At 35.9% G+C, this 24,771-nt stretch overlaps 1 protein-coding gene across 1 annotated transcript in view; it reads right to left on the bottom strand.

Annotated features, from left to right (window-relative positions):
- PXDNL (peroxidasin like) overlaps positions 1–24,771 on the bottom strand; it is a 456,789-nt gene that overhangs the window by 158,634 nt on the left and 273,384 nt on the right. The gene's annotated exons all lie outside the window — the stretch shown is intronic.

Genomic DNA, 24,771 nt, shown 5'->3' with positions numbered 1-24,771 from the left:
TACAAAGGGGAGAAAGACAATTAGCAAGAATGTAAAAGGAAGCATTTGAAAAATGGTTGAAAAAAGTTGTCCTATTATGTTGACATTTCTTAGGCAATAGCTCTCTTCCTGGTACAAGCAGGCAGTTGAGGGGTAGTTAAAGAGCCTTTTCTGAATCTGCTGGGTTTGGAGTGGTTTAAACCCAGAATAATGTTCATACCAAAGTGGCCCATCTTGGGACAGCTGACCTTGCTCCTTACACTTCACACACCAATGTAAACTTACTGATTTCTTTTTATCACCAGACACAAACATGGCATTTGACTACTATATTATTAATAAAGTTTTTCCAAAAGAAACCAAGTGAAGCTATAATAACTGTTACTCAAAAGCCAATAAAAGTCTCTAGATGTAGTATATTTAAAAATTTACTATAAATGTATTTGTTCACAAACGTTTGGGAGAACAACATTTTTACTTGTATGCATGTAATGCCTGCTTCCTTTTATTTTAAATTGGCTTCAGAAGCTCAAGTTCACTTTTTAAATGTATACACTATAAAAGTTAGACCTAAGTTTGCTCCACAAGATTCTTATGAACTCTAAAATTTCATAATTCTCTAAATGTTTTGGACTGGAACACACTTTTGAACTCATAAATCCAATTTCCAGACATGGTCGATTGCCACCTAGGGATTTATACCTCAGAGAGAACTTAGAAATGTCATTAACCAAAGAATCCCATAAATGAGCATTGTTTTCTCTATGCCCATAGCTATGGTTTTATTCTATTTTTTTTATTTCTGGATTTAAGCCATATACAGATTACAGAAGGCTTGTCAACCATGAATAGACCAGTTTACAATATTTGAAGAAAACAGAGCTTTTTTTTCTGAGGAAGTTTGCTGTTGTGAAACCGTCCATATGTTAGCATTGCATAGAAAATACATTGTTTCTATCTTGGTTGAAAGCATAAGAAACAAATGAATAGAAGATAAGCTTTTAACATATAGAAGATAATAGGATAGGAAAAGATATGAAGAAAAATGATAGTTGTATGAAATAGTTAATGAATAAAATTGCAGAGAAGAATCAATTGTTCCATCAGCAAATGTGTTATATTTTGAAATTATAACACTGTTCCTTTCTTTTTAAGCCATTAATTTCATATTTAGTACAAAGTGTCAGATTTTTACATATGTAAGGAACATCACTGGATAAAGCTTTACAAATGCAAAAATTGAGACTCTGTTAGGTAGATTTAACACTATGTTATGAAAAATCACATGACTTTGTCATTGAAATATTTATAACATAATTACTTGTAATACATCAATCTTCTTTGTACCTTCCAATAGTACAATTTAAATTCTTTCTTGTACATAGGATTGATAAAGGAAGATAACAAATCAATTTAGGTTGCTAAACCTCCAAAGATGCAATAATTGAAACAAAGACATCATCTAAAATATCTCCATTGCCCACATACGTTGTGTCAACCCAAGTTGAGTCTAGGCAACCAGGTAAGACTCTCCATGTCTCTATGGAGAACCTGAAAATCCAACAAGTACAGTCCTGAGAATGGAGAAACATTATAAACCTGCACTGAAATCCTTCATTCTTAGTGTGGAAAATGTTCTTTATTGCCTTCAAAATGTTTGCATTTGGGTTGGCCCCTCACTCAGGAGTATTCTTCAACTGTAGCTTAAATTTTAAAATCCTTTACCTCAGTGTTTGCTTTTCTCTGTTTCTCCAACCAAAATATTGGCAGCATGAGACCAGGTCTTTGCTTTTGCTCATTACTGTATTCCCCAGAGAAACCCAGTATTGTAGATCCCACACCAGTGTTTGGCATAGGTTGAGTACTCAACATTCAACATGGTTGAATGACTGAATGTTCTTTCAGTTTCTTGGCCAGTCTTCTCTGGACTAGACTAAAATTGGATGTAGCTTATTTTCTAGGTTCTGATGGTGAAATCACTTCTGGAGAACACCTGTGCCTTATCCCCATCACCTTGTCTGTTTTTAGGCTTAGGGGGCTTTAGGGGACCTCAGGAGACCTCCCTACGTAGCCTCCCATTTGCACTCTCAGTCTTCAGTCTTCTTTTTTCCAACCTTCCTTCACACACCTAAGATAAAATTCATATACAATATTCTCCATACCATTGTGCTAGCCCAGAGTTTCTTAAGCTCAGTCTGCAGACAAATTCTTAGGGCTCTGCACTATGATGAGATTGATAACACAACTCTTAGCTTACATTTTCAAAATGGCATCAGCCACTGTCCCCTTCCATCATTCCTGTTCACCCTACTGTACTTACCTACCAGAATAATCTCTCTCATGATTTTCCTCATGTTACCACCTCATGTGAGGTGCCTTGAGATTTCTCTACCTGGGACGTTTCTACACAACCTTTAAGACCCAGTTAAAATTTTATGATTATGATTTCTGTAGACTTTTCTCACTATCCCAAGCATAACTCGTGCTTTTATCCAATCATTGCTGTATATTCAAAACACATTTATTGGGCACTAGCTGAATGCCTGATATGAAGGGGCTTATGATCTGGTACATCATTTAGGGGCCTATGATCTCATACTGAAAAAAAGAATGTGAAATTTAAAACTTAGTGAGGGAAGTATCACTAGAAATATGGGATTATGGAACAACAGATGAGCAGTAGGGAATTAGAGAATATTTTGCAGAGTCTAAAATGTTTGATTATTATTTTGACAAACAATAAAGAATTTGCATCTAGGTAAATAGATAGACATGTGGAAAAGGACATTACAGTTAGGGGACACCTGTCAGTCAATACAGACTACATTCAAGGAATTGTAGGCTGTAGGTAAGCCAGAGCATGGGGAAAAAGAGGCTGAGGTAAACAGTGTTCTGTACACATATCAGTGATTCTGCAAAGCTGAATCAGAAATTAAATGCCCAGCATCAATGTTCTGATGACACATTCATTAAACATTTATCCAAACTGAGGGTTTTGGAGGGAAGGGTGGTGGGGGGATGGGTAAGGCTAGTCATAGGTATTATGGAGGGCACATATTGCATGGAGCGCTGGGTGTGGTGCATAAACAATAAATCTTGGAACACTAAAAAAATAAAATCAAATTAAAAAAAAGCACGTATCCGGGCGCCTGCGTGGCTCAGTGGGTTGGAATCTCTGCCTTCGGCTCAGGTCACGATCCCAGGGTCCTGGGATCAAGCCCCACATCGGGCTTTCTGCTCAGCAGGGAGCCTGCTTCCTCCTCTCTCTCTGCCTGCCTCTCTGCCTACTTGTGATCTCTGTCTGTCAAATAAATAAACAAAATCTTTAAAAAAAAAAAAAAAGCATTTATCCAATTTCTTTACAGATGTTTCATTAGATTTTTATCTTCCCTGTCCATGGCTAAAATCCTTGGGAGTCATGAGTGAAATGTTAATCTTCATGTTTATTTTGTTCCTCTTCCTCCCCTCCCCAGTGAATTTAGCACAGGACTTAGGTATAGCACATCCCTCCTCCCATGGGAGGAAAAAATATGCTTTTGGCATAATCTGTGGTTTCTGGTATGTAACCTAAATTCCCTGAGATCTAAAGTCCTTATTTGTCACAAGTGAAAGTAACAATACTTTAGGAGTTTGATTAGGGTGAATAAAACATATTCATATACAGAGAGACATATAAACATATAGTACACACTGACACTGAACAATTGTGACTATATTGATATCATATTTGTTTAGTTAGTTAGCTAGTTATTATTTTTATTAACATATAATGTATTACTTGCCCCAGGGGTACAGGTCTGTGAATCGTCAGGCTTACACACTTCACAGCACTCACCATATCACATACCCTCCCCAATGTCCATAATTGATATCACATTTCTATTAGTTCCTCACTCTTCAAATTTTATGAAATTTTAAACTGCTCTACTGGTTCAAGTTTCTACATTAACAAAGATATGTAATAGTTTTTGAAATCCTCCCAGTAACGTTTTTTAAGCACTTGGAGGTAAAACTTGAATCTAGAATCATCAATGAGGAAAGATAAGATGTAGTCTTTTCAAGAATGAAATAACTGAAAGGATAAAAATTCAGCTTTGGTTAGATTTTCTTTATGTTTCTGACTCAAAAACTATATTATCACAGCTTTCTCTGAAACAAAATTATTGAACTCCAGAAAGTAAATTTTAGATTTATAAAAATCCTTCTGAGATGAATAACAGGATCACCCAATTCAAATCAAAGAATCAAGTCATATTTTTCTATTCAATTCATATAAAACAGGCAAGGTATAAAGCAGAGTTCTGATTGTGAAATACTGCGTGGCCACTTTTGGTTAGAAATGTAAAGTCAGTTCTAGAAAGAAGTTGATTTCCACTTGGCCCTTGAGCATATTAACTGATATTTAAATCTGAGTCTCTGTGAGAATGTTGGCTCTGGCAAATATAAATTAGAGTCTTTCTAAGAATATACTTTCATTTATATTTCTCCTTTAAGGTGAAAGGGTTGATAGAATATCCACTATGATAAATAATTAAATTTTTTTCATGGCTCTTCATTTCACTTTAAATTGACTTTCGATCCCTGTATATTTCAATGTAAAATTAGTTTTAAAATATTAGCATTCCTTAGAGTGTACCCTATTATTCTCATTTGCCAGAATGAGATGAGAATTACAAAGAAATTATATAACTAGCCATAAATCATACAATCATCTCTATTCTTGTCATTGGCTATATTATAAGTCACTCTCTAATAGTAACATGCTGCCAGGATTGCTTTGACTGTTTCATGACACTGGAAATAGATTCAGCTGTATAACTTATGTATTAAATAGACATTCAGGGCCCTAAAAAAGTTAAAGTGCCTCTAAGGCCCTACTTCAATACCAAAGTCTGCAAAGAAAAGAATTAGAAGCTATTAAAGCCATAGAGAATGATACTGTTAAATCTTATTTATCATTTCTTCTAATTATCAGAAAGTTCTAATTATCTGGTTTTCATTTTGTTTTAGCATATTCTGTTCTCTTTCTTCTTTGAAGAAAAAAAATACAAAAGTAAATAGGACAGTATCAGTCAATCATTTCAATTCAACGTAACATTTCATTACTAATTCTCAACCCTGGTTGAACATTATAACTGCTAGAACTTTTTGGTTTTGTTTTTTTTTTTTTTAAGATTTTATGTATTTATTTGACAGACAGAGATCACAAGTAGGCAGAGAGGCAGGCAGAGAGAAAGAAAAGGAAGCAGGCTCCCCGTTGAGCAGAGAGCCAGATGCGGGACTCCATCCCAGGATGCTGGAATCATGACCTGAGCCAAAAGCAGAGGCTTTAACCCACTAAGTCACCCAGGCGCCCCTGGCTTTTTTTTTTTTTTTAACATGGATATGAAGCACCAACTCAGAGATTTGGGGTGAGTAAGGGACAGTCATTGTTATTTTTATAAGAAGCTATAGTGGAGAACCACTGATGTGCAACAATAAAATATGACCTTATACTACAGATGTAAATTGCTGAAATATATGAAGCCAATTTTAATTATATAATATACAAAGTGTTCTTATTCTAAACAAGATTAAAATTAACAATGCACAGATTATACACACACACATACACACATATGTATATATATGATATTACTAAGGGAACTAAAATAGTTAATAAAACTCTTCTCTCTCCATTTAACTATGTCTTACTCATGGTTTCTAAGACTTGGTCTGGCTTCTTTGCCAGAGGAGGAGATCTGCTATTTCTGAAATGCTAGTGCAAAATAAAATTCATCATACTCACTTTGTATGGCACATCAAAGATGAGTGATAATATTATTATATGTGTAAATGCTCTTTATGTTTTATCCACAGACAGTTTTATATGAACTTGTTCTTTTCCTAACTGGTGACAAGCTTTCAATTAGCTTCCAAGGAAAAACTGAGATTAATTGCAGTCTAGTACATTGTAACTGTTGTTCCAGTTTAAGAAGATCAGCATCTAATCAATAATATATTAATGACTATATTTTTTGAGCCCTTGTAAATTAACAGCTAAAGGCAAAGAACCGTTTTTGTTCTCCACTCTATGCCTTCATAGTTGTGTGCTAAATCAAAAGAAACATAATTTGGGTTTGATTAATGTTGGCTTTAACAGATTGTTGCTGTTTAGTGTAGTTAGTTCCTCAATTTATCTTCATATAATGGCAAGGTTGTATTCCCAACAAAGCTCTTTAAGGCTACAGACATGTTTCTTAATAGTGCTATTCTTTGACTTCACAGTCAGCATATCTTGTTTTGCTTTTATCATAGGCCCCTTTAACATGTTAATCTTTTATAAGCACAAATAATAAATAATGGTAACTCCCATATTAAATGAATAAGAGTTTCTGTGGGGTTAGAGTAACCCCACAGGTGGACACCACCCTGAAATTTAATTAGTGTAGGAGTGCTTCTGGAGCTCCAGCTGGGCATATACTGCTTATACCATATCAGAGACCATCAGAGTCCCTGTTCTAAATGAGAACACAATGCTTGTAGGGATCAAGACCTAAGCTTGTGCAACAACAGCAGCATATAATGTCTTCTAAACTGTGGGATGCAGCTGCTTGGGCTCATTGAAGATGACAGAGATCACTACAGATTCAAGCTGTCAGGGAACCTGTTCAAATAACTTTAATTTGAATCTGGAGGAGCTCTTACAGAAAGAACAAGAGAAAGGCCAGTGATGGGAAAACAACATAAACCATAGCAGAAAAAAATAATAACCTCACAAAAGGACTACATGCAGTATGGAAGTAAAAGATGACTGACAGGTTGGATTACACAGTACCTTGAGATGAGGAGAGAATCTGGTTTCACCCCTGCAGATGGCATGGGAGCAATTATACATTAATGAGACAAAAAGTGGCTGAAGATAAATCTGACAGAGAGCCAAAGAATGAAGTAGATTGGAGAAATAACAGTGGCAGAAAAACCCAGTAGGTGGCCATTGCAAGTGGCACATAATGAAGAGGGGTGCAAATGGGGAAGGAAGGAGTGAGGAGGAAGAAAAGGGTTAAAGGGTAATACAAAAGATAAAAAGAGAAGGGAAATAAAAGGTGATTCCAGGATTTTAGTGTGAGAAATTTTTATAAACAGAAACTTTGGAATAAGAGGCTGGTTTGACCATTAGGAAAACAGAAATATTGAAATATGATTTGATTATTCTTATGTTGAGTGATTGAGAAGAAATACAAGCAAGAATGTCATTGGTGGGGCACCTCATGGCTCAGTGGGTTAAGCATCTGCCTTTGGTTCAGGTCATAATTGCAGGGTCTTGGGATCAAGTCCCACATCAGGCTCTCTTCTCAGTGCAAAGCCTGCTTCTCCCTCTCCCTTTGCCTGCCACACTCCCTACTTGTGATCTCAATCTCTCTCTGTCAAATAAATAAATAATATCTTTTTTAAAAAAAATGTCATTGGTAATTTCATCCTGAGATTTTAGTATAAAGAAAATAAAATCTAGACTGAATATGTAGAATGAAGGCTAACATAAAAGTGGTATCTGAGGCCAAAAGCAATGAAAAATTCTTGGAAGACATGGGGATAAAAGGCACAGAATAGGGAATATAGTCAATGATATTGTAATAGCATTGTGTGCAGATGGTAGCTGCACTAGGAGTGAGCATAGTCTAACATATAGAGCTGTTGAGTCACTATGTTGTACACCTAGAACTAATGTAACATTGTGTGTCAACTATACCTCAAAAAAAATTTTAAAAAAATATTTAAAGAATTGGAGAAAAAGAATAAGAAAAAAGAGGAGACGGAGGAGGATGAAGAGAAGTTGCTAACCATATAGAAGAGCTTAAGCTACAGTGAAAATACACAGCTGGTCTATAAGTAAATTTATTAAGAAATGCCGATCAGGATATTAACAATAAAAAGGTAATAGCTGGGAAAGTGCTGAAAGGGTCAACTCTCTCAAGGAAAAAATTATAATGAGAAACTTGGGAATGAAAAATGAACAGACATTTTTCCAAAGAAGGCATAAAAATAGTCAACAGGTATGTAAGAAGGTGCTCAACATCATTATTCATCAAGAAAACACAAATCAAAACCACAGTGAGGGACGCCTGGGTGGCTCAGTTGGTTAAGCGACTGCCTTCGTCTCAGGTCATGATTCCAGTATCCTGGGATCGAGTCCCACATCCAGCTCTCTGCTCGGTGGGGAGCCTGCTTCTCCCTCTGCCTCTGCCTGCTACTCTGTCTGCCTGTGCTCTCTCTCTCTCTCTCTAACCAATAAATAAATAAAATCTTAAAAAAAATATATTAAAAAAAAAAAAACCACAGTGAGCTATCACCTTATACCTGTTGGCATAGCTGTTATCAAAAAGCAAGAAACAACAACAACAAGACAAATGTTGGTGAGGATATGGTAAGAGGAGAACCTTTGTGCACTGTTGGTGGGAATATAAATTAGTGCAGACATTATGGAAAACAGCATGAAAAATTTTCAAGTAATTAAAGCTAGAAATACCATATGATCCAGCAATCTCACTTCTGGGTATACATCCAAAGGAAATAAAATCATTTCAGAATTTAAAAAAAAAAATTATGAGGCCTGCCAAAAGCTGATTAAAAGCAGTCTGAAGAACAAAGCAATTGCCAAAAGCAAACTCAAACATAACCAAGATATTGGAATTTACCTGACAGAGAATTTATATTAACTATAATTAATATCTTAAGTTCTAATAGAAAAGTAAATAACTTTCAAGACTACCTAGGTAATCTCAAAGAGATGGAAACCATAAAAAAATTAAAAGGAAATGCTAGACCTCAAAAACACAATAACAAATATAAAAAGTACCTTTGATATGGGCATTAGTATAGTTGATACAGCTGAGGAAATAGTCGGCAAACTTGAAGTAAGTCAATAGAAATCAATCAAACTGAACTCCAAGAGAAAAAAGAATTTTTTTACAGAACAGAATGTATAAGAGATGTAGAAAAATATCAAAAGTTTTAATATGTGCATAATTGGCATACTAGAGAGATAGAGGGATAAAAAGAGAAATTGGTGGAAGAAATCATGGTTTAAAGTTATTAAAATCAGTGCCAAATATTAATCTATACACTTGAGAAGCTCAGAGGATACCAAGAAGGATTAAAAACAGTAACAAAAAATCTAAACATAGTATGTTAGAACTGCAGAAAGCCAAAGGCAACAAGAAAGTCTTGAAAGATGTGAAAGTTAAAAGACAAACAATTTATGTTCAGAAGAACAAGGATGAGAATTACATTGGACATCTTGTCAGAAGCTATATAAGCTAGAAGAAGGTAGAGCAAAATAATCAAATTACTTAAAAAGAAAACTGCCAACCTAAAATTCTATACCCAGTAAAATTATCATTCACAAGTGAAGGAGAAATAAACGTTTTCTCAAATAAAAACAAAGGTACACACACATATACACAAACTGAGGAAGTTCTTCCACCAGAAAAAAAAAAAATGATATGGGTCAGAAACTTGGGCCTATATGAAAAAAGAATAACCAGAAAAAAGAATAAATAAAAGGGAAATAAAATCTTTCATCTTTCTTGTTCTTGATTTCTCTAAAATAATGAATAAAGAAGATATAATACAACTTCAGAAGTAAAAAACTTGGTTGTAGCTTGAATATATTCATTGAAAATAAAATGGGAAGGAAGCATCTATCCTAGTTGATGTTAAAAAGAAAAAGAAAAAAAATTTATTAAATCTATATTAAGGCACTTTTATTCTTTCTTCTTCTGGGCTCTCTGTTTTGACCATCACTAGGTCCAGTCTATGTCCACAGTTGTGAAATGAGGCTCAGCTGAGTATAAAGAGATTGTCTACTCATCCAATATAGAAGTTGAGTACTGATAAAGCAATCAGTGAAGAAATTATAGTGAAGGTGGAGAGGCCTGGGTGGACATTCGGTTATATCTCTGCCTTCAGCTCAGGTTGTGATTCCAGAGTTCTGGGATCAAGTCCCATGTTGCGGGGGGTCCCCTGCTTAGTGGGAAACCTGCTTCTCCCTCTGCATCTTCCCTCTGCTCTTGCTCTCTCTCTCTCAAAAAAATAAATAAACAAATAAATAAATAAATAAAATCTTTAAAAAAAGAAATTATAATGGAGGGAATGAAACAAACCACCAGGGAAGATCATTTTTCATTTAAAAAAAAAATCCTTTTTTCCAATTGTAATTTATGTTATAGAGAATGTAATGGAAGTCTGTTCCATATAATGAAATAATTTTTCCTTGTGGAAAACATATAAACTTATTACCTGATTTAGTCTCATTATCTAGAAATGGAATTATGTACAAGAGTGGTATCTTTTTATGAGATCAAGCTTCACCATAAGAAAAAGATAATTATTTTAGTGATAATTTAAAACCACATATTTAGGGGCACCGGAGTGGCTCAGTGGGTTAAAGCCTCTGCCTTTGGCTCAGGTCACGATCCCAGAGTCCTGGAATCAAGCCCCGCATCAGGCTCTCTGTTCAGCAGGGAGCCTGCTTCCCCCTCTCTCGCTGCCTGCCTCTCTCCTACTTGTGATCTCCACCTGTCAAATAAATAAATAAAATCTTAAAGAAAAGAAAGCACATATTTATGAAGAGTTAGTTGTGCATTCTGCAGTATGGGAGAAACGTGGTACAACAGGAGCATAGTTAAATATCTATGATGTATCTAAAGAAATGTTAAGTGCAAAATTGATCAGATATTGGGATTTATGAATGATATGCATTTTTTAAATTCTCACATAGAATAGAAGACAGCTGAAGAAGAAAGAAGAAGCACCTCTAATATTTATCCTTTTCTATTCTCTATTAATATTTCTTAAGAACAACTGTAAAGCTGTATTTTAAAAATGAAATTTTCTCTTTATCAAGTTATATATGCAGTCAGCATGAACCAGCAGTCATAGCATTGAATAACTGACTAGTGGTCTAAAATCCTGAGTTCCAATTTTGGCCTGTCATTAATTTGCCTTGTGATTTTGAGAAAATCAGTTAACTTGTCCAGTTCTTAATTTTATCAACTAAAAAAAAAAACAAAACAAAGCCAAAATACAAATGGAAGTGCTGATCTTAATGACCCAAAACCCTTTAAGATTAATATGCCATTCCCTTATGAAAAAGCAAGTTGACTTTGTCTTAGAAATGGTATTACAAATGTATCCCCTATTCCCCATTTGTACATCTTCATTCAAATGTTCCCAAGGAGACTTCCATATTCACATCTTAAGGTAGATAAATACCACCTTGCCCCCTCTGTACAGCAGATCCCTTGAGCCCAGAGATGAGCCTAAGCCATAGGAAAAGAGTTTTAAACCAAAACAGTAAAAGAGCAAACTAGACCAAACTGGATTTTTTTTTAATCCCTAGAAGAAATCTGAAAAGTCTCTGATCTTCCAAACATGAAAATAAGGGCTGGAAGAAGAAAATCTCCAAGAAGTTACCGAGAGGAGCACCTGGGTGGCTCAGTCAGTCAAGCATCTAACTCTTGATTTAGCTCAGGTCATGACCTCAGCATCATGAGATCAAATCCCACATCTGGCTTCTGTGCTCGGAGGGGAGTCTGCTTAAGTTTCTCTCTCCCCCTCTCCTTCTGCTCCTCCCTTCACTCTCTTTCTCTCTCTAAAATAAATAAATAAATCTTTTTTTAAAAAAAGAATATTTAAAGAGAACAGTGGAGAAAATAAAAGTTAACCTGAAGTTAGAAACCCCAAGCTCAGACCCATGGATAAACACTTTCAGCCTGTTAACTGAAATGGACAGGAGTTTTTGCAGAAGGATAAGGTCACACTCAAATGCATCTGTGGTGCCGCCTACAGTTATTGGCCATTTCACAGATATACATCACCTAGCTTCTCACGATTCCCAAGTTATAACTGGAATTATACCATCTGATGTATGACTTTGTTTCAAACATAATCATACTATTATACATTCGTATAACCTTCTTACTTGGCATATCATTATCAATGTGGTTAAACTGTTACAACATGAGCTTTTCAAAAACCCTCCTTAAAATCTCTTTCTCTGGACTTTTTGAAAGATCATCACAACTCTAAACATTTGGGCATATCTTCCCACTTAATATTGAGTCAAAGAAATCATACAAATGTGTAACACTAGATTTTCATTTTGGATGTAATTCTTCTCACGATACCATCATTAAATGAAAAAATAAAACTATTAATATAACCATTAATATAAAAAAGTTTTCCTGAGTTCTTTACTTGTCTCTCAGAAGTATCATTTGAACAGTTTACATGCATTGTGAAATGCTTCTTTTACTTTTAGTTTGTGTCTAGTTACAGAGCAGGAAATTCTATAAATCAAATTCTATTATGTGATCACTGTTTCTCTCCTGAAATAGAAACAGCACAATTTTATAGGAAATTGCTCTTGGGAGTTTTCCAATCCAAGATTGCAATCTTGAAACTTTTGGAATCTTTGAAAAAGTTTAAGATTAGAAGTGCAAAAGTTCTGAACTATCCCAGAAAACACCAAAATAGTTGAATTGCACACCTTGTTTTATTGAAACAAAGGCGTATGGCACTGTTCCTGATGAGGCAGAGTGCCAGGGGACTCAGAGCTGAAAAGGAGGAAGAACAATTTTAAAGCAAACATTGCTTTTGTTTTTAAAAATTGCTGGTTGAGCTTATATATCACCTTCATACAAAAAAAATATATATATATATATATATATATATATATATATATATATATAAATTTTTTTCCAAGTCTCCACACATCTCACTTTTCCCACAACAGGAAAAGTACAGGAAAGGCATGCTCTGTGAAGCCCATTTTGTCTTTTGTATGATCTGTTCATGATTTTTAAAGGTGTGACAGCTTTTGTAAAAGTTACATATTGCTTTGAAATGGGTGAGTTTTGTAGTATATAAATTATACTTTAATAAAGCAGTTTTAAAAAATGATATGTTACCTGAGCAAAATTCAAACAATAGAAAAAAGTGCCTTTAAAAAAACTCTAAAAATCCCACCACACAGTAATTACCACCTGTAACACTTTTTAGCTGCCCATTTCTGCCTCTATATATATTCAGAATTATACACGGTCAGAAATATGTACTCAATATAACATCTCTTTTCACTCAACTATTTCAGTAAGGAGTTTCCTTTCAATAGAAGGAAACTAGAAATGGTGCCATAAGGATCTGCCAGGTTCAAATGATAGCCAATCAGAGACACCACCACAAAATCCATGATTTCTGTCTCAGGGAAAATTCTGCTAGCCCATCTCTTAGTAGAGCATCGGGCAACTGATAAAAAGCAGAAAGTTCCCATGTCCAAGGGTCACTTCTATGACAACAAGCAGAAAATAGGACCTCAGACAGCCACATTACCGGGTAAATCATTACTTGATTTTGAGCCTGCCTACATATTTTCCCTCAAAACACAAACAATGATTATATAGAGTTGTGACAAATAAGAAACTGGAAAACCCAACCCAGATACTTAACTGTCTATTAGAACAACCTGCTAGTTTCTACAGTTTGGCAGAGGATAATACCAAAAATCCAGATACTTCTCCATCTGAAATTCTATTCTACATATAGTTTTCCTCTCACCCAAATAAAAGTGTCACTAGAATGTAAGTGTCTTCCTCATTTTACTATATTTTCTGTCCTCAGAATCTTCCCAATGCACATGCATTGGACACAGGAATCCTAGACAGGTGGGGCCAGTGTGAATGAATGCTTGGCCTCACTGGCGGCAGGAGAGCCTGACTAAGGCCAGGACTGTGAGTTAATGGTGACACCTGCAGGATGGAAGAGGCGTAACAGTGCATCGGAATAGCCATTCGATTTCAGAATGAGTTCTCAACCAGTGTGATTGAGGAACTGAATCTTAGGGGATTTTAAAAATTTATTATGTGAGACAGCCTTTGGGGTTAGTGTCCATATTAATATTCAACCTGTTAACCCAATAGAGTCTAAAATTTAAAGTGGCAGATAGCAGCTGAGGTTATAGATATATCTAGAAGGGATATGAGGAAAAATGTCCCAGCAGTTAAGGAAAATTTCCATCTCTGGGATAAACACCAAGGATACCTATTTTAATGCTTCTCCATCCCACCTCCTCTTGCCTCTTCTATTTCTGTCACTAAATAGCTATTCTTACTGTCACTCAAGTTCTGCATTTCCAAACACACAATATATCCTTCTAATTGTATTCTTTCCCAATATATGATTGAATGTTAACTGTGCTTGCAATTTGTCATTCAAAGAAAATGCTGCCAATAATAATTACTATAAAACCTCACTCACCACTTTGATCATTATCTATCTATCCATACTTATAAATTTCCATTTGATTTAGCCAAGGTAGACCTGCATTTCCAGCTGCCTACTAGACATCTTCACCTGGGTGTTCTGTGGGTACCTGGAACTTGGCATGGCATTTCATTCCCTCCAGCCTGCTCCTTTTTGAGTGGTCCAGGGCTTAGGACAGTTGTCTAAATGGCCACTATTTTTCTGAAATGTGAATACTTGAAGTGAACTATAGGCCATAGTGTTGTTAGTAGTAAACACAGGTCCTTCATGATCCTTACGAACTAGATGTAGCAGAGGGAACCATCCACAGAGGTGTGACAAAATTACTGGGGGCACACAGTGGAAACCTATAGGGGAAATACAGAGATTACTTCTACTTGGCTTTGAAAAAGGAAGCAGTCAGGAAAGGAACGCAAAAAAAAAAAAGGAAGACAGGACAGAGATTGGGTGTATAATTTGGCTCCAGACTGCTGGGTCTAATCCTGGCTCCTCCACTCACTGGTTGTTTGATCTTCACCAAGGAGCTTAACATCTCTGTGCCCCACTTTCCTTATCTGTCTGATCTGGTGGCTGTACTCAAGATGATTTAGAAAGGGGGAATGCTGAAGACCATTGCAATGTTAACCACCATAAGTGGGTTAAAATATTAATTTAAAAAGGTCACTTGATTCATCCATAAGCCATTTAGACAATTGTCTTAGGACTGAAAATGACAGGTGCCCCATGTTCCTTGCAACTGAGAAAATGACTAGGAAGGCAGAAAATGGGGAGAAAATGAGTTTTACCAGCTAATGTAAAGAAGATATAAATGATATCACTTAAGAATATAACAAAAAGTGAAGATAGCAAAATTTAAAAATGTAAAAATATCCAAAAATGAAAACAATGTTTAAACTAATTCTAATACATTCACATAGTTAATAATATATACCCATTAAATTATGTTATCAAAGAATGTTTAATGTTATTTTAGTAGGCAGAATAATGGTCACCCAAAGATATCCATGCACTAATCCCCAAAACCTGTGAATGAATATGTTAGTTAAATAGCAAAAGGGACTTTTGCAGATGTTACTAAGGTTAAGGACTTTGAAATGGGGACATTATCTGACAAGTCCAAATGGAGTTCCTGCTTCCCTCAGCCACACCTCCTGTATTTTCCACATCTCAGTAAATGAAACCTGTTCTTCTGGGCCAGGGTTTTCCAATCTTGGCACTGTTGACATTTGGGGCTGGCTAATTATTGGGTGTGGGGCATACCCTGTGTTATAAGATGTTTAGCAGCATCCCAGGCCTCTACCCAGTGGGTTTCTATAGTATGTCCTGTTCCCCAGCTACACAATCAAAAATACCTCTACATGTTGCCAGGTGATGTCCAGGGAAAGCAAAATTGCAAAATCCTCTACTAAGACCCACTCATCTAGGCCAAGAACTTAGAAGTCATTCTTCTCTACTGTCTTTCTCCCACCTTACAAATCAGTTCTTCAGGAAATCCTGTCTTCAGCACATATCCAGAATAGGAATACTTCTACCTCACCTCTACTACCCTGACCTCTAGGATTCTCCCTTTCTCCCTACTGAATAATTCAAAGAAGCCAGAATGATCCTTTTAAACATAAATCAGATCTGTCACTCCTCAACTCAGAATTCCCAGTATCTTTCTTCTTTCACTCTGAATGAGGCCAAAGTTACTACATGTCTCCACCAACTACCCACAATAGCCCATACCTCTCTACTGTTCTCCATTTACCCTGAGCTTCTGCCCAACTAGCTCTCTGCTATTCCTTAAACACAATGCACCAATTTAATTTCTACCTCAGGGCCTTTGCACTCTGTTTGGAATGCTCTGTCCCTAGATGGTTCCTTCCCTCCCTTCTGGTATCTGTCCAAACACCCCTCATTGTGAGCCTCCACCCACCCTATACAGCACCACAACCCACCCTTTCACCCTTGCACAGAAGCACCACAACTACCTCCCTGCTCTTCCACACATGGACTTAAGTCTCTTCTCTTTCCTGAAAAAGAAGCACTCTGTGGCTAGTATTTTCTGTTTTATTTACTGATGGATTTCCAATGTCTACAAAATACCTAGCACAAAGTAGGCATTCAAATATTTTGAACGTGCACATGAGTGAATGAATGAATTGTAGTCATAGGAAAGCCCATAGGGGAAGGCTATATAGCCTGTGACTTTTAAAACATAAAATCAATCCCTGAGCCTCTGGAATGGAAACAGACTGCTGAAACTGCCCAGTCAACAGGCAGACCTTCTCCCAACACACCCCAAGAAGGGGTTTAGCCAGAGTCCATGTAGGGATACCAATTTATTTAACCAAGGAACTAAAACCAGTGGGCGGAGTTCTTACTATCTTTGCCTAGCAAGATGCTATATCCATATAGGTCATGTATACCTGTGTGTTATGAAGCCTCCACTTTCTCCAAGATATTTGTTAACTTGCTCTTTATCTTGTTCTTTCTGTCCAGCATATACTGAAGGAGTGCAGATAACCCATCTGCCAGCCATCAGACTCTAAGGGTCACAGCTCATGTAGCTGTGGATGCTAGAAAAGTGCGGAGATTTGAGACCCCTGCCTGGTGGCAGGAACCAGATGGAACCCAGGGGCTCATCCCTGGGAGGAAGGAAGGAGCATCCAGTAGCAAATAAGACATAAAAACAAAGATAAATCAGGTAAGCAGGGAAGTGTAGTAGGAGATACCGTATTACTTAAGTCAGACATAGCCCTAGATGTTTGAGCAAGGGGTTGAGTCAGGTAAAGAAGACAGGGAAATGATCCCAGGAATAGCAAAGAGCATCTGCAAAGGTTAAGAGGTGAAAGAAGAATGCATTCAACGAATATGTGGTGACTAACATCAGTATCTCAGTGAATGGCATACAATTTCAAGTACAGAAACAGGAGTCAGTCCCTGCCAAACTCCAATTATAAAGTAATGGTGAAGAGTTTCTTCCTCTGTCACCCCCCACATTCAGTTGAAGACATTCTGATAAGCAAGAACATGCCCTAAATGCTGTTGAACATATAAACTGTTGTTGACTACATTTTGCCAGCATAGTCTGCAATGGATTCTCATGAAGATGGAGTTGCTATCATTAATGGAGGCCGTGGGTCTGGTCTGTCTATACTGCAGAATACGCAGATGAGCCTGTGCAGTGTCCACCCATTGTTGAGAAGGCATGCTTCTCTAAAGGACCATAGCAATCATACCAGAAACACTGACTCCATAAACATTTTTTATTATCAACACTTGAGAAATAACCAGAATAAAAAAGGTAAAATGTTCCTAAAACAGAAATCCTGTTACTTTCACAGTAGTAAATGGTGATACTCTCATGAAGATTCAAAACTCAGAATGAAAGGACCTTAATATTTATCTTACTGTACCACTTGCTGTAACTGTGCAGCAATGCACGGGACAGTTAACTTCATATTCCCCAAGACTCTGTTTCTCTTTCTTCAACTTTTATGAAAGAAACATTCACTTCACAGTTACTTGAGAATTAAGTGTCATAATGTGCATAAAACCACTCTGTTAAGGATGAACCTGGTAACCTGTGTGGTATCGTTTACCACTTTTGCCATCTGAGCAGGAGTGGGGCATAGATAGCCTCTTGGTTTTTTGTTTTGTGAGGTTTGTTTGTTTTATTTGTTTTAGCTTCTCTTTGGGGAAGCCATTGGATTATGAGTTCCCTTTTACTGCTTAGGACAATTTAAGCTGAGTTTTCTGTCACAGTGTAACGTATACTTGACATAGAAACAGAAAGGAAAGGGAATAGTAGCTACATGGAAATGTAGGCTCAAGAACGGTCTCTGTGAGAAAAACTTGGGCATATCCTTAAAGGAATGACATCAAGAAAGGAATGACATCAAGGCAAATAAAAGACGAAAGAGAAATGGAAAGGGTCCAGAAGAATATAGGATACAACCCAGAGCACAGAGAAGTGATGGAGTCAAGTATTCTAGTCCATTGGCCAATAAAGGCATATTGTTTACTACATAATCTAAGTCTTCTTTTTAATAAACATAAATGCATTTATTTTGTTAACTTTCTGGATTCTTCTTTCTTGATACTATATCACAAATTTTATGATATCAATTTTCAAAAGTGTATGCTGGCCAAACACAAATATCTGCTATTACATTAAACAAAACTGAAGAAGCCTGCCTTCCTGCACCCCACCCTCCACTACAGACAGACACACACACACACACACACACACACACACACACACACACACAGTGCTTTCATGCAATTATGTCAGGAATGAACAGGAGGATAGAAAGTGAGTCCAGTGACACAAGGGCTCTGCAATGTGGAAAAACAAGTTGAGATGATTTCTATTTAAGTACTTGAGCCCAAACATTTATAATAATTCATTTAAAACCCAAACCTAATGTGTTTATTGGACTGGTACATGGCACAGCTTTTATGTCCGATAAAGGTAGATTCTAAATAACGGGGTTTATAAGCTCTTAGTGATGGTTGTTAGGAGAGGATTGTAGAAGAAAAGGAAACAAATCCCAGGTAAGAGCTCAGATAGTATCTTGAGGATATGTAATACTTTAAAAGTAAAGATAATAATTCTTAATCCTAACTGCACATTAAAATCTCCCAGGGGACTTAAAAAAAAACTACCAATGCCGGCACCCTCCTCCTAGGATTCTGATTTATTGCAAGGGTGGGCAGACAGTGCTATTTTTGTGAGCTCCCTGGGGGATTCTCACATGCTGCCAGGCTGGATATTCTCTGGTTCGGGAACAGTACTGAGCAAGTTGCAAGGCAGATGAAAGTTTTAACTTTAGAAACACTCATCTACAAACTGTCCTCTTAAAACATAAGGTAGAAAAGGAAATTCAATCAAAAGCCCAAACACAGATTAATTGGCAACTATTGTTGTTTACAGAACGCCTTCAAAACACACTCAAATGCATAAATCTTGTTCTCGTCTCCAGACATTTTAGCAACGGCAGTGCTTGAAGTCTGACACAAGCACCTTCCTTCCCTCTGATCCCAGCCCTCAGAAGCACCCGTGTGCAAGCACAGGGCGACCAGGGAGATGAGAAACATTCAACCCCACCCCCACCAACCTATTTCTCAGTGTGAATGTCTGGGCCTTTCCCTAGGAAACCTGGAAAGCCCCCAAAAATCAGAGAATTTCTCCGTTTTTAACATCCACTTGCTATTGAAGAACAAACTTGGACATTTCAAAGTCAGGATTATTCTTTGTCTTACAGATTTTATCTAGAATTGTGCAGAAGAGGGAAAAGTCCTCAAAGCCCTCTTTTTATGCGGTGCCCCGAAGAGGGTTTTCCAGTGTTAGCTTCATGCCAAGGTACATCAGTGAGGAAATAGGATGATGCTATGGACTGGATTGGGGAAGCCAATCCCTGACCCAAAATGGGATGTAGTGGAGTGTAAACAACAGAGAATATGGTATTGCTATTTTCTCATCAAATATATTTCAAATGTTGTCACAAAGTCAATTGGAAAAACAAAATTAATTGAGGCAAGAACGGAACTCTTTCTAGAAAGGTGGCTCAACATTGAATTTTAATGACACTCAGAAAATAGGATCAAACCGTAGTCTCTTGTAATTGTACCCCCAGCCCTCAAGTTGCTCGGGTTCCAAGAAAGTTCTCCTAGCTGCTCTACCCAAGAAACAGCTGATGCTTTGCTGGCCAAAGATGTGCTTTGACTTTACCCAAATTATTTAGGTTGCTTTGGATATAATTCTACTTTTTGCTTTGGATATAATTCTACCCAAAAGAATCTGTTTTGTTATGTCTGGTCTAAATCCATATGTGGTATGTTTGGTGATAGATATTCTGAGAAATAGATCTACAGATTCAATATAATTCCAATCAGAATCTCAGAGGGTTTTTTTTTTAATTTGGTGGTAATGGAGTGGGTGGTGGCACGAAGATTGAAATGAACAAGCTAATTCTAAAACATATGAAAGTGCAAAAAGTTTTTAAAAAGAAAATCAGAATCGGAGGCATTTTACTTTCTGAGTTCAAGATTTACTGTAAGCCAGTATAAGAAATCATAAATTTAGCAAACAAGAATGGGAATGAGGCTAAAATCATGGAAACATCTGGAAAATAAATGAGATATATGAGATATTTATTTGTTTTTATTTATTTTAAGTCATATTTATTAAAATATAAGTTATAGGTGATAATAATTCACCAATTTCAAGTATGCAAGTCAATTAGTTATGATAGGTGTATACCTCATTTAACCAGCATCACAAATATGATATCTTGAATATTTCCATGACTCCCCAAAATGCCCTCAATATACTTTGCAGCCAGTCCTACTTCACACCTGCCCTTGGGCTCCAGGAAACCACTGACCTGCTTTTTGTCACTCTAGTTGTGCATTTCCTAGAATGTAATGTAAATGTAACCAGACAGTATAAAATCTCACTTATCTAGCTCCTTTCACTTAGCACATGTGCTTGAAATTCATCCATGATGTCATGAGTAGCAACGGTTTTTTCCTGTTTATTACTGAGAATTATCCCACCACGTGGATATATCTTAATTTATTGATCCATTCACTGGTCGATAGACATTTGGGTTGTTTTTAATCAATCTAGGACTATTTTAATAAAGATGCTGTAATTATTCAAGTACTAGTCTTTGTGTGGAAAGACATTTTATTTCTTTAGAGTAAATGCTTTCACTGAAAAGTGAAATTGCTGTGTCCAAACTCTTTATTGCTGAACAGTGTTTCAAAGTGTCTGTAGTTTTACACTCCCGGCAGCAAATGTGGGAGAGTTCCAGGAGCCCCACATTTTCCCTACCTCTTGTTGCTTTCCGTGTGTTTAATTTTAGCCATTCTAAAAGATGTGTACTGGTATCTCGTGGTGGTTTTAATTTGTATTTCCCTAATGACTCAAAATGATGAACATCTTTCATTATTTCCTTTCATTCTTTCCTTGTTCCCAAATTTGAGTAAAATACTCGTCTTTTTACCATTGAATATAAAGTTCGACAAGGGCCTTTTTTTTTTTTTAAAGATTTTATTTATTTACTTGAGAGAGAGTGTGAGCGAGGGAGAATACAAGCAGGGGCAGGGGAGAAGGAGAGGGAGAAGCAAACACTCCTCCTGAGCAAAGATGGAGGACTTGATTCCAGGACCTTGGGATCATGACCTGAGCTGAAGGCAGATGCTTAACTGACTGAGCCACCCAAGGGCCAGGGTCTTGGCAAGGGCCTTTCTTAGATGTGGCTTACCAGATTAAGAAAATTCCCATCACTCTTTATTTGCTGAAGGTTTTGCTGTGAATGCTCACTGAATTTTCTCAAATACTTTCTCAAGTATTTTGAGAAAAATAACATATAAAAATATATAAAGTATATAAAATATATTTATAATATATAATATATGTTTATAATATATATTTATATGTAAAATATAAATATATTTATATATTTATATGTTAATATAATATATAATATATAAATATAATATGATTAATATATAAATATAATATAGTGTATTAATATGTAAATATATATTATAAAATATATATAAAATATGTAAAATATTTTCTCAAATATTGAGATGATCATTTTTTCTTCTTTAATGTATTAATATGGTGAAATATATTTTTGATTTTCAAATGTCAAACCAGCCTGTATTCCTTACATTAAAGGTACTTGTGCATGATTTATTTATTATACCTTTCAGATAATTTGCTAGACTTGATTTTCTAGTATTTGGTTAAGGAATTTTGCATCTATATTAATGAGGGATGCAGGCCTTTTATTTTCTTTTCTTGTAATACTTTTGTCTAACTTTGGTGTCATAAAATGACTGCAACTCAAAAAGAATTGGAAACTGTTCTTTTACTTTTAAAACAAAATTGTATAACATTGGATTTATTTCTTCCTTTATTGTTTATAACAATTTGCTGATGAAGATATCTGCACATGGAGTTTATTTTTATCTGGAAATGTTTTCATTACATATGTAATTTATTATATATATTTATAAATATACAGTTATACAGGTTATTTCTTTGTTTTTGAGTAAACTTTGTAAGTTGTATTTTCAAAAATATTTTTCTTTTGTGTCATTAAGTTGTCCAATTTATTGGAAGAAAATTGTTTATCATAAGTCCTTATTATCCATTTAGTGTTTTCAAAGTATCTATACTGATTCACCCCCATTCTTGATACTGGTAAATTGTATCTTCTCCCTTTTTTCTGATAATTGGCTTAAGGTCTATCAATGTTATTATTTTCTCAGTGAACCAGATTTTTGTGTATTCACTTTTCTCTATTGTGGTTCAACTTTCAATTTCTTTGATTTTAACTACTTCATTATTTCCTTCTTTCTGGTTATTCTGGATATAATTTTCTCTGCTTGTCAAGATTCTTTAGGTAGAAACTAGGATTGCTGATTTGATATCTTCATTCTTTTCTAATGTAAGTATTTAATTTTGTAAATTTCAATCTAGCCACTACTTTATTTATATCCTCAAAATCTCATTTTATTGTCATTTCATTTTTATTTTACTCAAAATATTTCCTAATTTTTCTTGTCATTTCCTCTTCGAATTGCTTGATAGGTCTAACAATTTAGAAATTTATATGATATCATTCTGTTATTGTTCTCTAGTTTAATTCTGTTTTCAATCAGAAAACATTTTTTGTATGATTTCCATCCTCTGTAATTTCCTGAACCTTTTAACTGGTCTGGTCCAGACATTTTGGGAATGCTGTCTCATCAGATGTCATCAGGACATCTTCAGTTCCAGGAAATCTTTACTTTTGGGTCACCAAATTGTGTGTAGTCCAGTCAAGGTTTGGTGATTTCTTTATATATGTCTCGTGACTCCAAAAGTCTATTCCTGCAAGTTTGATGGCATAAGGGCTGATTAGCAATACATGATAGGGCCCTTTCTAACACAGTTGAAGAGAGTCTTTCTGGAGGTATCATTTCCAACAGAGAAAATCTTGAGGTTGAAGGTGTGATGCTTAAGGTCTTTCTCTCCCAGGAGTGCACTGTGAAAAGATTATTCTACCAAAGAATGATCATTTTTATTTTTGTCACAATATGCAACTTCTATTTTTTTTTCATTTTTTTATTGACATAAAATTGACATAATGTCCTATTAGTTTCAGGTGTACACCATAATGATTTGGTATTTTTATAAATTACAAAATGATCCCTGACATAAGTTCAGTTACTGTTACCATACAAAGTCATTATAATATTACTGACTATATTCTCTATGTTGTATATTGCATCCCCATGACTTACTCATCTTATAACTAGAAGTTTATACTTCCTAATCTCTTTCACCTCTTTCATCTGTCCCACATCCCCTCCCCTCTGACCAATAATCTGTTTTATCTATAAATCTGTTTCTGCTGTTTGTTTGCTTGCTTAGATTCCACATATAAATAACATTATACAGGGTCACCTGGGTGGCTCAGTGAGTTAAAGCTTCTGCCTTCAGCTCAGGTCATGATCCCAGGGATCCAGCCTCCCTCAGCAGGGAGCCTGCTTCCCCCTTTCTCTGCCTGTCTCTCTGCCTACTTGTGGTCTCTGTCAAATAAATAAAAATATTAAAAAATTAAAAAATTAAAAAAAATTTTTAAAAAGTAACATCATACAGTATTTGTTTTTCTCTGACTTGTATCACTTAGCATATTACCATCTAGGTCCAACCATGTTGTTGCAAATGACAAGATTTATTTTATTTGCTGGATAGTATTCCATTCTGTTTATATACATCTTTTTACACAACTGACCATACCTTTTTATGCAACTGATTCTGAATTCTTATTCAAATTCACGGTTTGTATTTACAGGCTATATTACTGGTAACACATTTAGTTCCAAATAGTTCTTAGGGGATAATCATTCTGTTTTAAAATGTCTTTGAAGTTTTGCTGTCTTGCAAAAAGTTTATCAGCTATTGCTTCATATTTATACCTATACTGTGTCTTCCCAGATGCACTCAGTTCTTTCATTGTGCTTTTGCAGTATCCACTCATCTGCTTTCAAGGCTGCTTGAAGCAGGGAGTTTCAGGAGGCATACTTGACTCTAGGTTTCCTTCTGTAGGGAGAATTTTCTCCCTTAAGTCAGAATATGGGTCAGTAAATATTTTCAGTGGGCTACTTTCACAACTGGGAATTGGCACGTTATTTTTGATTCTGTACTTGTTGCCTGTCAAACCTTTGTAAAAATAATGTACCTATAAATATGGACCAAAGATGGAAGTACCCGAGAGTTCTCCCTCCTACCTCTTGTTACTCACATGTGACCTCAGTAGGTTTCCAATCTATACAATTTCTCTCTGACATGGGACATGACACCCAGAAAAAAATCCTTCCTGGTACCAAGGAGCAAAAGGCCACTGAATTAAGAAAACCTGACTCTTTCTTTAAAGATTTTATTTATTTGAGCGGGAGCACACGGACTGGGGGGAGGATAGGGAGGAGCAGAGGGAG

Source organism: Martes martes (genome assembly GCF_963455335.1).
Source record: "Martes martes genome assembly, chromosome: 4".
In the NCBI taxonomy this organism is placed as follows: domain Eukaryota; kingdom Metazoa; phylum Chordata; class Mammalia; order Carnivora; family Mustelidae; genus Martes; species Martes martes.
This window is presented reverse-complemented; position numbering and strand designations above follow the sequence as displayed.